Source organism: Dermacentor andersoni, chromosome 1, assembly GCF_023375885.2.
Source record: "Dermacentor andersoni chromosome 1, qqDerAnde1_hic_scaffold, whole genome shotgun sequence".
NCBI lineage: Eukaryota > Metazoa > Arthropoda > Arachnida > Ixodida > Ixodidae > Dermacentor > Dermacentor andersoni.
Genome location: NC_092814.1, coordinates 327,537,497 through 327,553,950, shown reverse-complemented (window position 1 = coordinate 327,553,950; position 16,454 = coordinate 327,537,497). Strand labels below are relative to the sequence as shown.

The window sequence follows — 16,454 nt, the reverse complement described above, 5'->3', positions numbered from 1 at the left end:
TGGGGAGCGACCACTTTCCGATCCTCATACGCTTTCGCACAGGCCATGCCAATCCGAAGATGAAGCCACACGCCACTACACGGCTAAGCCACATTACACACTGGGACAAATACCGCGAGTTACTGCAGCAGCAGTCTCCAGCCAAGAACATTGACCATCTGGTATCACAGCTATGCGTAGCGAAGCGAAGAGCCACCAAACACTTACGGGTTCCCCCTGACCACCCAGAGCCTGATAGACATCTGCTCACCTTATGGAATAGAAGGCACCGGATTCTCGCCCAGTACACGCGGTCTGGTCGCACTGCTCACCAAAAAGCACGGTTGCGCAAACTACAGCGTTTGATCGAAGAATATACGACTATGCTCGCATCAGACCGCTGGATGGGAATTTGCGAATCCATCAATGGACAGACTCATACGTCCAAGTTTTGGGCCATCCTGCGCTATCTTCTCGGCCAGCGCAAGACGAACAACGGCGCGGCTCGTGTGGCCCTCCGCGAAGGCTTCAGCCCTCAGGAACTTGCCGAACAGGCTGCTGAAGTGTTTTTCCCGCAGACGTCTCGCCCCACAGACACCACGTACCAGAAGGATGCACATTCTGAAGATAGTGAACCACTTAACAGCCCCTTCACCATGATCGAGCTGGAGCACGCCTTGCAGCGTGCTAACGTACGTAGGGCTCCAGGGGTCGATGAGGTGGGCGTGGCTCATCTACGCAATCTGCCCCTTGAGCACAAGCACGCTCTTCTCGAAGAATTTAATCGAGTCTGGGATACCGCGATACTGCCCGCCACTTGGAAGTTTTCGGTGGTCAAGTCCATTCCTAAGCCTGATAAACCACCACATACCTTATCCAACCTCCGTCCGATCTCTTTGACCTTGTGTGTCTGTAAAGTAATGGAGAGCATGGTCAACACACGCTTGATGTAATACCTTGAAGATCGCGACCTTTTGGCTCCTACACTGTATGGATTAAGCCATGAGCTATCAACACAGGATGTGCTAGCCCGCCTCAAACAGGACGTCGTCGACTCTAATTCGGTGCACTCACGAGCCGTTGTCGCAGTGGATATACGCAAGGCATTTGATGCCGTCCCACATAATACTATCATGATCAAAGCACGTGCCCTTGGCATCAGAGGGAAGATGTACAACTTCATAGCGGGTTTCCTTGAAGAGCGAAGCTACGAAGTCGAAGTTGGTCACGACGCCAGTGCCATACGAACCAACCACGTAGGCGTCCCCCAGGGCTCGGTTATTTCACCGACCCTGTTTAATATAGCTATGCACCAGCTACCTAAGCGCCTTGTCGACGTACCGGGCCTAAAACACGCGGTGTACGCCGATGACGTCATCGTGTGGACGCATCAAGGGTGCATCGGGGAGCAGGAGGGCGTCTTACAACAAGCTCTCGACATTATTCATGCCTATGCCACGGAAACGGGTTTACACACTGCCCCAGACAAAACAGAGTTTGTTGTCATTCATGGTGGCAGGTCTACCTTTGCAAAGCAGGAAGAAAAGCAGTCTTTTAAACTGTACATCGGTGACCAACCCATAACACGGAAATCTACTATCCGAATACTCGGTATGCACCTAGACGAGAACTGCACAGCGAACACTTGGAACACTGCACGCTTTCCGCAGTATCTCTACCCGCACCCGTGGAGTAAACGAACGTGAAATGTGGCAGTTCGCTCAAGCTTTTCTTGTCTCCCGTATCATGTACGGGCTGCCTTATCATCCAGTCAACCGCACACAGATGCACGCGCTCGACCGGTTAGTTAACGAAGCCAAACGCATTGTAACTGGCCTCCCAAGGTACACAAGTCTCGAAGCGCTTAAAAGTTGTAGCAAACTCAACAACCTGTCCGAGCTCGTAGACATGCACATCTATACACAAGAGACGAGACTTCGCGCCACAAATGCCGGGCGACACACACTCATGCTCCTAGGGTATGACGTCCACAAAATGCCCATTTTGCCCAACAACACACTGCCGTGGGAAATCACGATTCTCACCGATGGCAGGCCACTTCCTCTCAATATGGACCCTACTCAGCGAATGCGGCAACTTGCATATGCCAAGAGGCATGCTAAAGCTACGAGTTCACTCCCCTTGACTGAACGCATCGTATACACGGACGCTGCACTGCCTGCAGACGACGCTAGTAACACCTGTTATGCCACTGCATGGTACGACCAGACAAATGAAAATCAGAACCGCCGCCATCATATATCAGCAGAAGCTATGTCCTGCACCCGCGCTGAGCTAATGGCCATCCTAGGTTATTTGAAGTTGGCCCTCGCAACTTCGTCTCAAACTGACCCTGCTCACCATCATGTGTACACAGACTCCCAGGCTGCCCATCGGGCATGTGCTAATGTTATTTACACAGATCCCGTACTGCAGAAGATCCGGCACCAGGCACGCCTGCTCCACGAATGCGGTCACAATGTTACCATCCACTGGGTCCCTGCGCACTGCGGTATCCCCGGAAACAAGAAGGCTCATAGACTGGCGCGCGCTCATCTCTCTACCACGCTAGCCAGAGCCTCCGATACTCCTTATCCTCTCCTAGCTACAACACCTGAGGTAGCAGACCCGATGGCGGACAAGCATGCGACCAAACAACGACGTGCCGCCTACCTCATAGCAGTGGGCAATCCACTCTCTATACCGTCGCTTCCACCGAAGGTATTCACACGACGAGAGTGAGTCTTGCTTCGGAGAATTCAGACAGGCACCCTCCTTACTCCTCTCACTTGTTGAACCGTTTCCACAGGGGTGGCACACCACCACCCGTAAGTGGGTTCTGTTCCACGTGCACATGTCGTGCTGATCTGAACCACCTCTGTTGGGAGTGCCCCCTCTACATCCCACCAAGGCTTCGTACCCTGGCCACCATATGGCTGGGACCCTGGCCTTCTCTCCGGACTTGGGCTTGCCCGGATACCACGTCTCCGGACCATGCCATCGAGCTCTGGCGAGCACTGCTGTTGTTCCTCCAGGACCCGGCGGCACCACGCGTCGGCGATCGGCTCCACGACAGCCACAAGCGTCATGCGACCCCCACTTAGCTGCCTCCAGGACGTTCGTTAATAAAACGGAGGCAGCCTTACCCTTCCCCTGTTGCAATAACACCCCTCCCCTTTCCACCGCAGCGTCTTCGGCGCATTTTAATGTGGAATAAACGTGGTTTCATTCATTCATTCTTATGACCTGGCACACAAAGTAATCTAATTATGTTTATGTGGGCAGGCACTAGAAAATGAAGTGTACGTGAAAAGTTAGTGTCATTATTTGTTGTGAGTGATGTTAGGATAGCGATATGTTAACGGATCATTAAGGGGGAAAACCAATATCGAGCACTTTCTCACGTTGAGCGAAAGGTGAATATTGTTTAACCAGGTTTCTATGACGCACAGATACTTCTGTAGGTTAGCGCTGCTTGCTTCTTCTCTAGTTGTGATGTCGCTGCCATTTTCCCAGATAGATCGCTCATGGATGGATAGTTACCACAACATTTACGTGCGTATTGCACCCACTACGCACCCACTACACTGCTCATCATTTCAAGCGCACCGACCCTAAGTGTTCATCACTAAGTTCTTATGTGAGCGTTTTTATGACGAAGCTGTTAAAGGGAGTGTCGCAGCTGTTCTCTTGCGACGGGGTGGTCGATATCAATCAGCAAAACAATCTACATTGGCGTCCAGAATTATTTCGCTTTGAAACGTAATTATCGATGACTGTTAAATAAAAGTTACCTTAGGTACACCTTACATAAATAGATAACACGTTATTTTGGCGATTTATTTAGCCATTCATGCGTAACGTTTGTTTCTCGCGTCGTATTCTGCCGGGTCCACGTTTGAGGTCGGCTTGGAATATGTAGTATAGCTGTAGTAAACCGTAGTTGCGCACACAGTCGGCTTGTCAGCCCCAAAACGGCCGTATGAGCAGAGCGTCGGTGAAAATCATCACTAAGAACAGCCAGGTGGGCAGACCCCAAGTATACTTCGGAAGGGCGTTGTAATTAGCGCACCCATGGTCGTTGTTCTTGGTGAATCAATTGCTTAAATTGGCATATACGAGTATCTGCGGATTGTTTTATTCGCTTATTTTTAATGTAATTTATATCTATTCATTCGACTAACAAATATTGTGAATAGGGCAGTGACAAACGTTACCAGCATTTTAAATGTTGTCAAATAAATACATTTATGTCAATCCGGAGCCTTACACTACCGCCTCTTTCATAGCACTATGTGCAGCTTTGAGACGTTGATCGCGCGATTAATTTTGAAGAAGAGGAACGTTATTCCTTTGCAAATCAGACGCAATCTGTCTCCCGTGTGGGTACCAGCCAAGTTTTGATGCAGCAACAACAACAACGTCTGTGCTCTAAGCCGACGATGGGGCTAGAAAAAGGCCGATACAGAAGTATCCATAAAGATGCTCAGTTGTGCAGGGTGTGTTGGATCTATGTACGCTCGAAGGAGGGATAAAAATATTACCGCCCATGCACCCCGTACAGATGGTAAACCAGCGGAGGTCAAATGTGCGGCCCCGGTGATTATCGCTCGGTAAATGCCGACGGTTTATTAATGTCTTTCTCAATTATTGGTTACGTCTTTGTGTTTCTTAATGAGGTTGCGCATGCGTTTGGCTTAGGTTTATCACATTATTTATTTGAAATGCCACACATTGCGCTTCGCATAATCACCATCATGGAGGCGTGCAATGAGTGGTTCATTGTGTTAATCCACCGGCTTCAGCAAAGTCGTTCTGAATTATGTTACGCATTTGTGTTTCGTAATGCGCTACCCATAGTCTTTATCACTCCGTTATGCACTGCAATTACCAAGTGACGCACCGGGGCCGCACATTTAGTCTAATTAAAGACAGGGACGCCTTTTTCAACCTACTGCGAAGTCGGAAAGAGACTGCTGCGCGCGCGCTCTCCCGTGAAAAATAAACGACGTCACTATCGGCGTACCCAATGGTGCGCCACACCTTTGTGGCGACATAATTATGTCATCATGATATTGTCCAAACCCCATCCCCTTCTGTGTCCCTTCCCCTGCAATAATACGTAGATAACTGTATATGTTTTAAATGCGTAAGCATTTCTATGCCTACCCAACGAGAAATTTGTCCGTCCGTCACGTAACACGAATGTAATGGCTCATACACTCCTAAAAAACGGTTCATACCCCCGCAGTAGATTTCTGTGGTCGGACCACGAGTGCTTCGCCTAGGCATATACAGCTTGGCTGTAAAAATGTCCGTTTAGTGTAATAATATGCAAATGCAGCAGATATACAATCACCAGCACAAGTACAAAAGTAAAAGCTTTACAATAGTAAAATGTTGGGCTAGTTGGTTTGGCATTATTTTTCTAAAGGGGAGCGCAGAAGCCTTGCGGAAAAAAAGAGACTTGGAAGTCTTTCCGATCTAGGTTTCCTTTTTTCCAACAAACGTTCGAAGAATGGTAATAGACAAATATATTATTGACGTATACTGTCTAGTTATTACAACCACCAACGTAGATTATATACCTAAATTAAACTAGTATTATTGTACTTTCACTTCATAGCAGGTTATTTCTGTTGTCTTGTATATTATTTAAGATATACAGGTTGGGCGACATAACTTGAGCCAAAGTTTTAAAAATTACAGTCACTCCGGACGCGAGTAGAGCCGCATGCATAATGTTGACACTGGATTAGAGTTACTCAGGCTACTTTTTTATTTTCCCCTTAACTAACCAATCACTTATGTTTAATTAATCAACCATTAAAGTATCGGCTGCAGACCCCAAGTGTGATACGCAAAGTTGTAGAGCACCTTGAGTAACCTCTCAATAAATTGTTTCCAGCAAGGTATATCTCACGTGGTATATCTCAAGGAAAGCCCGCGAAATCTTAAAAAATACCACGTGACGGGGCGCTTGCGCACTGTTACTGTGCTGCTCTCAAGCGTGCCGCAGCGATACTGGCACAAGACAGGGCGTTGTCTGGTGGAGGTATCTGCGCATGTGGCTTTTATCGCATAACGGTGCGAATGCATGCTGCTGGCCTAGCGTTGCCAAAGCGATAAAGCGTCTAAGGCCACGAAAAAGAAAAGACGAAAGCAACTTTTTGATTCTGCTTGAGAGAAGGAAAGGGCGAAGCTCGTGCGAACGATGGAAGGCGATGATGGCTGCTACAATTTTACCTTTGTACACAAATGACCTTGTTGAAGTTTTCGAATTGAACGAGGATGCTAGAACTTTAAATCTTAGGGCTCGAATAACAGCGGATAAATTCAACGGGGAAAAAACTAACTAATGGAAAAAAAATATTGGCTAAATTCAAAGAAGATTACGCATGTCTTCTTCAGACGATGACTCTTTTCGCACTGGCCCCGTCTGCTCTCCTTCTCACACTTACTCTCTACCAGACGTTCTTTTTTGGTCTCGCAAAATTAACCCGTACGTGCGCATCGCTTCGCGGTCGCAGTATCGGATGGCGCGTCTGGCATCACACTTGTGCACCGTGACCGGCGCGTCAGTCCCTGAGGGAGTGCGCCAGCAGGATGTTCCAGTTTACTGGATGTAGATCATAGCTTATCTATCTCATTTAAGCCAATTCCAACGAACTGCAATATATCTATTGCTCCTCAGGCGTTCGTATCCCTGCGTGTTCTCCACAGCAACGCTATTTGCTGTGACGAACGTTGAGCAGCAGATATGGCTTACTCCAATGAGAAAAGAGCGGATGTGGTTCTTGCTCTAGGTGCGTCAAGTGGACATAGAAGGCACGCAGTTGAGCTATTTCAACGCTGGCATCCAGGTACGCGTCCGAGCTCAATGACGATTGTGCGCGCATATGAAACGCCGAGACAGACTGGGACTTTTAGGAAGAAACGACACATAAATCTTCAATCCTGGGGGAGGACGTGGAGACAGATATTCTGTCATAGTTTTCTTCAGATCAACATGCAAGTTTTCGTAGTGTGGGTGCTTAAGCTGGAGTGTCAAAGTCTTCAGTGTGGAGAGTACTTAAGAGGCAACTTCATCCGCACCACTTGCAGCTGCACCAGATGTTGGAGCCCCGCGATTTCCAAAATCGAAAGAACTTTGTAAACGAGATTATGATCAAGACGGAGAGTGCCCCGGCTTTGTCAACAAAGTACTGTGGACCGATGAAGCTACCTTCTCACGTAATGCCCAAGTGAACATCCACAACGCTCATTATTGGAGCGACGAAAATCATCACTGGGTTGTGAAGATATGTCCCCAACATCAGTGGTCGGATAATATGTTGTGTGGAATTTACGGTGGCGCTATCATTGGCCCCGTGTATTTTGATAACACGCTTACAGGCGAAAGATACATCAACGACATCCTTGATGGAGTGCTTGAGGATTTTCTTTGCGAAGTTCCATTGGCTAAGATTACGGATATTTGGTATCAGCATGATGGTGCTCCCTCGCATGGCAGCATCAGAGCTTGCAAATGGCTGCATGAAGTATTCCCGCAGCAGTGGATTAGACGGCATGGGCCCATTGCTTGACCGCCACGGTCGCCAGATTTAGCTCCCCTCGATTTCTTTCTCTGGGGCTACGTCAAGGATCAAGTATACCGGACACCAACAACAATATCAGAGAACCTAAAAGAAAAAATAAGACAAGTCTGCAACTCCATCCCTGATGCCATGATCAAGAACGTCTCGGAAGATGTGCCTATGAGATGCCAAATGTGCATTGCAGCAGATGGTGACCTCTTCAAACACGCATTATAATCAAAGGGCACTTTTTGGATTAAAGGTCACTAGAAAATCATTCCGGCCCTAACGCCGCCTCCCCATCCGACCCCATTACACTTCCTTGGCAGGCTGCCGGCTCTCGCCTATTTCAAGCATCAAAAAATAAAGCAATGTTCTTGTTCTCTTCCGTCTCCTGAGACGCTTTATCGCTTCGGCACCGCTAGGCCAGCAGCACGCATTTGCGCCGTCATGCGATAAAAGCCGCATGCCCAGACACCTACACCAGACATAAAGCCCTGTCGCGGGCCAGTCTCGCTGCAGCCGACCTTGTTCATCCATCGCACGCTTGCGAGCAGCACAATAACAGTGCGCAATCACCCCGTCACGAGGTATTTTTTCATATCACGCGGGCTTCTTTGGAACGCGGAAGAAAGGACCACGTGAGATATTTCGTGTTGTAAACAATTTATTGAGAGGTTTCTCAATGTTTTCTACAACTTTGTGCATCAGACTTGGGGTCTGCAGCCAATACTTAAAAAGTTTATTAATTAAACATAGCTGATCTGTTAGTTAAGGGGAAAATAAAAATAGCCTGAGTAACTCTAGGCCAGTGCCAACATTATGTATTGAACTCGCGTCCTGATTGCCTTTCATTTTTAAAACTTTTGCTCAAGTTATGTGGAACAACCTGTATATACAGGGTGTTTCAGCAAAGTTTAGCCAGAGTTTAAAATTATGCAGGTGCCCTCTAAGACCACTACACCAAATGCGTGTTGCTCACTTTTGTATGTAGTGTGTCACGCTATCTTTTGTATTTTGCTTAATTAGATAATTGTTCAAGATTAATTAACCAGCTTCTGAAACAACGAAGCTAGGGAAAAAAATTCTGATTAGAAAGTTGCACAGCTGTTTGCAACCAGCCGTGGTTGCGCAGTGGCTATGGTGCTGGGCTGCTGAGCACGAGGTCGCGGGATCGAATCCCGGCCACGGCGGCCGCATTTCGATGGGGGCGAAATGCGAAAACACCCGTGTACTTACATTTAGGTGCACGTTAAAGAACCCCAGGTGGTCCAAATGTCCGCAGTCCTCCACTTCGGCGTGCCTCATAATCGGAAAGTGGTTTTGGCACGTAAAACCACACAATGTTTTTAGAGCTGTTTGCAAAACGTCCGAATAAACAGTTTCTGTATTTCTATCTGCTAAGTATTAGTATTTTTCAGATTACTCCGGATGCCCGCGAAATACAAAAAGGCACCACGTGACATGCTTCTCTTATCGCTATCATGAACCGCCGTGAGGGAACCACATCGCTGGCGTGAATCGCGCAGCCAACTCCTTCGTCACTGCCCTCTCGCCTTTTAAGGGGCAGCACGCCCTCCTAGATGCTACGTTCGTTTGCACGCGGACAGTTTCGGAGCGCTGCAATCACGGCGCGCAAGCGGGTATGTCACGTGGTACCTTTCTGTATTTCGCGGGCATCAGCAATTATCTGAAATACACTTAAATAATAATATTTGGGGTTTTACGTGCCAAAACCACTTTCTGATTATGAGGCACGCCGTAGTGGAGGGCTCCGGAAATTTTGACCACCTGGGGTTCTTTAACGTGCACCTAAATCTAAGCACACGGGTGTTTTCGCATTTCGCCCCCATCGAAATGCGGCCGCCATGGCCGGGATTCGATCCCGCGACCTCGTGCTCAGCAGCCCAACACTGAAATACACTTGTACTTCATAGTTAGCAAATGAGAAACTGTCTAATCGCACGTTTTGCAAAGCGCTCTACAACTTTCTGATTGGAATTTCTTGCCTAACTTCGTTGCTTCAGAAGTTGGTTAATTAAGCTTGAATAATTATCTAATTAAGCAAAATACAAAAAATAGCGTGACACACTAGATACAAAAGTGAGCAACATGCATTTGATCGCGTCGTCTCGGCATATTTTTAAACTCTGGCTAAAGTTAGCTGAAACGCCCTGTATATGTTTTGCAGTGGGTCTTGCTTGATGTAGGTACGCGCATGTCGTTTATCATGTACTGTCTTCACGCTGCCACAAAAACGATAGCTTCTAACCGGTCTTCCTCGCCACGGCTAGTGCGGCTAATGTAATTGTTGTGTGAAATAAGCTATACTCAACTTACAGTACAGAAACGCCTTAGTTTATAAAGGTTTAATTTAGTTATTATTATAGGTGTTTCCTGTTCCCTATATTCTCACAGTGACCTTGAAAGTGTTTGCACCAAACTACGAGCGCGTAATTTGATTTAAAACGCCAACCGACCTCCGCGATAATGTTTACGTGCCACAACACGCCTAAAGTAGGAAGCCTACCAGTTGCCAATTATTTGACATCTCGTAGTGAGCGCGTGTGTGGGTGGTTTATGCGCGTACGGATGAGCTTCGTTCTGTTTGCGCGTGAGCATGCCTTGAGTGTGCGAGTATGCACATTCTTCAATGCATTCTTTCCGTCTTCTTCCGTACTTCAGTTGAACTTATCACCTGCCTTAAATGCAGGGCAAGGCATAGCAAGCTATACAAGACGGCTACGTAAACCGCCTTGTGAAGAAGTTTTCTCCTGAGTGCCTGCATCTCCAGACGCGTGCATTGAGTCGCCCCATGCTGTGTGGTGATCATCAGTGGTTTGACTGAAAAAAGAGGAGGTGATTTTGGGCACGCTTCGTTTGGGTGCCACACTATAGGCTTCGTATCACGGACAGGTGGAAGTACGCTGAAGCAGCCTGGAGCTGCTGAACCAACCGACCATCTCTTGTTCCATTTGCCGTAGGGGCGATGAGCAGGTAGATGCACAACACCTGCTATGGACTTTTTGGACAACAAGCCTTACTCGGCGTCGCCACGTCGCCCAAGCCTGGTTCAGCCCTCAAGATGAAAATGGCTTATACACAAAGGCTAATTGGTTTATTTGATATCGGGTACAGGAAGTCTTACATACACAAAGTCAGTTTAGACTCATGGATATGACACCTGCGGTACTTTTCCCCAACCCGAGAACGAGCACTTCACTTTTTATTCATAGCCTGGACGAAAACACAGGCAGGCAAAAAAGGAAACGGACAACATGCTCGTGCAGCCTTTCTCATGTGTGTGCCTTTTTCAGTGCGAAAAAAAAACAACTATGTGAGGAATCCGCTTTTCGAAAAATGCTAACTCCTTGAATTATTACTCTATGCCCATTTTACTCACTTACTGCCATGTTCTGCCTTATGGGGACGACGTGCATACTCGTGAGAAGCTCACACTGCCCTCATGGCATACCTGGAGGAGACTGGCTACAAGGCCAGTTTCCTCTAGGTAACCACCCACCCACCCTTACTCCAGCTAATTCCACCTGTGGTTATTTCATGCGCGCCACGAGGGCCCTGCTTTTATATTTACGCCAATCATGTCTTACAGACATTCTTTGATGTTTTACTAGTTTTGTTGGCTTGATTTCTCTGTTTATTATGAGCTACTTTTCTTCTTTATTTTGCCTACTCCACCTCATGTGTACTCTTCCTCTTGATATTATGTCAAACACCTCATCTGAAGGAGCAAGCCATGCATACAGCAGGGCTGACTTTTTTCAGTTTTCATTAAACTCTTTCTCCCTCTCTCTCACCTTTACTTGGGTAGTCCAGCGTTAATTCTGATTACTCCAGGTTACTCCGGCTACCCAATGGTTACACCAGTGTTACTATTTATTGGTTACACCACTATTGCTTCGTTACTCCAGGCTACTCTATACACCCAATTGTTACCGCATGCAACCACCCACCTACATCAGCCACCCAGGGTGAAAGAAACTGGCCTGCGCCGGTTGCACCGCTGGGCACTTATGTATAACGATAAATAAACAAAGCTATGAGCTTATATTCGCATAACCTGCAGCCTGCACATATGTGTGCCCCAGCGCAGCGCATAACTGTTATCCAACATAAGGATGGCCAGTTTCCTTGGCGCTGGGTGGGTGACTGCGGATCGTACTTTGGCGCCTATATTGTGCTTTTTGTATTGTTTCTTTCCACTTATTCTCAACAATTATTTACGTCTGTTTATATTTTTCGTGTCTTAATCATTACGAAAGCGTTGCCGTATAACTTTCGTTTTGTTTTTAAATAACATGTGTCTAAGGAAAGGTTGGCGCTTCGTATAGAGGCGCCGGCTGCCCCTCTCCTGCGAACAGCCATGAAAAAAAGAAAAAAGAAAGGCCCTGAGAAGAAAACTGATTCATGCAAAGCGATACACCAAAAACTCAGGGGATGAGTTCCGGCGAATAGTTCGCAAGTGCTGGCACAGAAGCAGCATGTTCACTAGCCAAGTTCACAAGCCACCGTTCTACCTGTTATCTCCTTTATACCTTGCGTCAAATACCTCTACCCCCCCCTCCAAAAAAAAAGTAAGCCAAGCTCGATTCAGTCCCCGTGGGAAAATAAATAAATAAATAAATACAAAAACGGAGAGACCGCCCCAATACACCATACACCCCTTAAGAAAACGTACAATGGAAAGTGACAACGCAACTTTGCTGCAACTATGTTGTATGTTGTTATATGTTTCACATTTAGCTGCATTTTGCACGCACCACATATGCAAGAGCCAAGGAGCAGCCGGCACCTTATTTGTGCGCCAGCATCTCCTTATGTCATCACAATAAAAAAAAAAAAAAACATACAGGGACAGTAGAATCAAGGATTTATTTTGTTCAGTGAATGTTCGTCTTACACTCTCTTTGGCGTTCTTTCGTTAATAATTGCCCATTCCTCGGCTTCGGGACACGTTGGGTGTCCACCAACAGGCGAGAGAGTTGTGACGCCCACGGGTGGTCGTGCCTCTTCCGTTGAGTGCTTCTCGGCTGCTCCACTTACCAATGACTCACACTGCGGAGCGATTCCTCCAGTTCGACGAACTTGTTTATGCATTCGAACGTGGCGCCTTTACCACGCATGGGCCAGTCCAAGTATTTTATCACAATGGCAAGGCCTGTGTGCCCGCTATAGCGCGTCGGGTCAGGCGCTAGCTAACTTTCGGCGCCATGAGTCACGTGCCTGGTGTGCCACTTGATGTGCTCATTTCGGACTCCCTGTCCTTCTTCAGATTCGAATACGCGTCATTGTGCATTCAAGTTAAGCCTTCCATTATTCATATAAAGACTCCTCACTATTGTGCACTGGGAGTGGCGGACGGTCGCTTACAGCTTTTTTATCAAACCGCAACGTGGCGATCTTTCTCCACAACGCTCCGACTGCAGAGGCGAACTGCGCGCTCGAAAATAGAGCCACACCGACACGGACCGGATCCGCGCAGCGCTAATCGCGGTACGTTAAACGCTCCGTTATCTAAGGCGAAGTTCTACCGTTAATTTATCCATCAAGCGTGCATATACGACGAAATATGCGGGACCGTATTGTCATTCAAAGTTAGCGATTACGTTAAGAAGTCGGTTATGGATGTCCCAATAAGTGGACAACGCGCTAATGTATGGCGCGCGAATTCCCCGAACGGGGTGACAAAGTTCAACTGCCACATCGCTAGAAAAAATATAAAGCAGCGACTCACAACCACGAATAAACGTCTCGCAAGCAAGTAGGGCCCATAAAGCCTAGATTACAGTCGCCTCTTCAGCTTTCCTGTTTGGAACTTCCGAGTGAGACGTTCAGAGGTTACCATGCACGTGCTAAGTCTGGATATTACTAACTGGCAAAGGTTCCCGACAGTGCTTACAGATTCAAGGCAGATCGGCGCGAACGAACAGGGACAAGATAGAATACACGGACGAGCCCTCGTCCATGGTTTCTATTTTGTCCCTGTTCGTTCGCGCCATTCTCTGAGCATGGATTACCAACACGCACGAAAGTTAGTATCGCTTACAGGTTCATGAATGACCGCCTTAAAGCATTTCGCGTATGCCTCGAGCTTGTAACGTTATACACCTGTAGGGTACGTAATGATCCTCGCTATTGGCGTGTTTATCGGCTGCGGATAAGTAGTAATAATTACAAAATAGTTTATTTCCTGCTATACATAGCGCTGTATTATATGTTTGCTAGCTCCCCACCCCCACCATCCACTCTTCGGGGGAAAAAGAAACTGAAGAACAGGCCCCAGCTGGCTACACAGTGATGCTCTCAAGCGCCCATTCCCATTAAATGGCCCTAGATGTGGCATGAATACATTACGGTCTTAGCCCGGAATTCTTAGTTACGCCGCCACAAGTGCACGACAACGAGAAATTAATCGAATAATGTTTGCCGACGCCAGAAAATGGTCATGAGGGATGCTGTATAATAATAATAATAATAATAATAATAATCTTTATTACAAATAATCAAATTGTACATATAATTTTGCTAGGTCTGCCGAAGCCTTCTGTGGGCTTCGGTAATAATATTTATTGTTGCCATCTTACAATAATCGTACATAATAATAATAATAATAATAATAATAATAATAATAATAATAATAATAATAATAATAATAATAATAATAATAATAATAATAATAATAATCAGCCTATTTTTACGTACACTGCAGGACGAAGTCCTCTCCTAGCGATGCAGTCTCGCGCTGACTCCAACTTGCGCCTGCAAATTCCTTAATTTATTCAACCCACCTAATTTTTTGCCATGCTCGCTTTTCCTTCCCTTGGTACCCTTTCTGTAACTGTAAGAGTTATCTGCCTACGGAATAATGTTTTCCCGAGCTCGTGGACAGAAAGGGACGACGACATACAACGTGTGTCGTCGTGTTTTTCTGTCCGTGTCGGTGCGTTCGGCTGGAAACCATTTGTGTTATCTGCCTAAGCATTACATGGCCTGTCCAGCTCCATATTTTTTTCCTTTAATGTCAAATAGAATATCAGCTATCCCCGGTGGCTTTCTGATCCACACAGCTCTCTTCCTGTCTATTAACGTTACGCCTAATATTTTTCATTTCATCGCTTTTTGCGCGGTACTTAGCTTGTTCTCGAGTTTCTTTGTCAACCTCCAAGTTTCTGCCCCATATGTTAGCACCGGTGGGATGCAGTGATTGTGCACTGTTATTTTCAACGACAGTTGTGAGCTCCCAGTCAGGCTTTAGTAATGCCTGTCGTAGGCCCTCCAACTCATTTTTATTCTTCTGTAAGTTTCCTTCTCATGATCGCCGTATATTAAAGGTCTCCAAATTTAATTAAATTTGACTATGTGGGTTTTCTGTAACCTGTAGCGAAAGCTCGGTAAACGAGTGTTATACATTCCGCGCGCGATTAGAATGTGGCCACCACTGCCAGGAATAACGTGATATCAACGCCAACAACAACGACCGAAACAATGACAGAAAGAAACCTTGAGCGACTGATGTTCACACTGAAGTTTCGACATCGTCGAGGTAATGCTTCAAAAAAAAAAAAAAAAACTGTTCGCCTTGCTACTCACTAAATAATGAGGAGCGCCAACACGCAGCGCCGATGTGCTTATCCCCACGGGTGTGCTGCTTGCACGTGTTTGTTAGCTTGCGCAAGAAATTCTCGAACGCGAGAAGCAAGCCAGTTGCTGCTCCTGATCGCGCGCGGGCCCAGTCGCGCGTGACCAGAGCTTGCGCAAGGCTTTATACCGGCACGCTCGAAGTGACGAGATTGCCTCACTCTCACCTATCATACATAGCGTGAGGGCAAAGTACGAAACTCCACAGCGGCGAACCAGTCCGCTCAAGCGAGCTAATAGTATTTGCCCTCGTTACGCAAGTCCGACGCTACTATTGTTGAACCACCAAACGGGATCGTTCGCCACGCACCGACGGAAAACATGCGTTCCTTAGCAGCGGCCTCAAGTGGCGTACGACGCGTAGCGGGGAACAGAAATCACCTCTGAGCTCATCCGCTTCAGCTGAGAGTGTTGGCAAACGTGCAAAGCTAATGCCTGCGAACAAAGGTACGAAGGGGAGCTCGTCAATGGAAGTTGAGCAACGTGCTTGTGACAGAACACCTGCAGTGTCGAAAATGGCCGTGAGGTAATACTAATACGTCAGACAAGTTTTGAAGAATAGGCACGGACCTGCAGTTAGTGACTATGTGTCTGGCGGGTCAAAGAGCTGCATTGTACAGAAGCGGAGGAAACAACAAAGAAACAAAAAAAAAACTATTTGGGATATTTGGTGAAAGAGAAAGCACTTCATGGAAAGATACCCAACCTGTGCAGCTCCTGGGACGCCTGAGAAAGCTGCATGCGCTTGTGTGCGCGAAGAAACTTGCGCAACGGCACTGCCACGCGCGTTGGTCTTGCAGCGCAGAGGTGTATTGAGTTTTTGTCAGGTTGGCTGTTATGTTCTATGCTGGGAATGGGCTCGGGAAGAAAGATGACTGGTGGAGCGCAGGGCAATACTTATAAGGCATATAATTCAAAGCAGAAGGAAAGATAAAAAAAAAATAAAGGAGGGAATTTCAGAAAGGAAACGTCTAAGACATTTTGCGCAGTGTCGTCAATCTCATTTTGAGAGATGTCCTAGAGAAAATGATAATTTTTCGCCTCCTAATAAAGAGTGTGCGACTGACATAGGGCTTTATGAGGACAGCATAAAGGTTAGTTAAGTAATAGCACACGCTGGTGTATCATGCAGATGGGGTGATATTTGATTGTATGCTTTCTGTTTACAGCACAATAACTTTAATGTAAACAATGTCGTAAAGTATTGAAGTCGGACAGAAAAACAAGGAGCATGGCCTT

At 46.8% G+C, this 16,454-nt stretch overlaps 1 pseudogene; it reads left to right on the top strand.

Annotated features, from left to right (window-relative positions):
- Positions 1-1,112: 1,112 nt before the first annotated feature.
- LOC129381268 (uncharacterized) lies at positions 1,113-3,083 on the top strand (annotated as a pseudogene).
- The last annotated feature ends 13,371 nt before the right edge of the window (positions 3,084-16,454 follow it).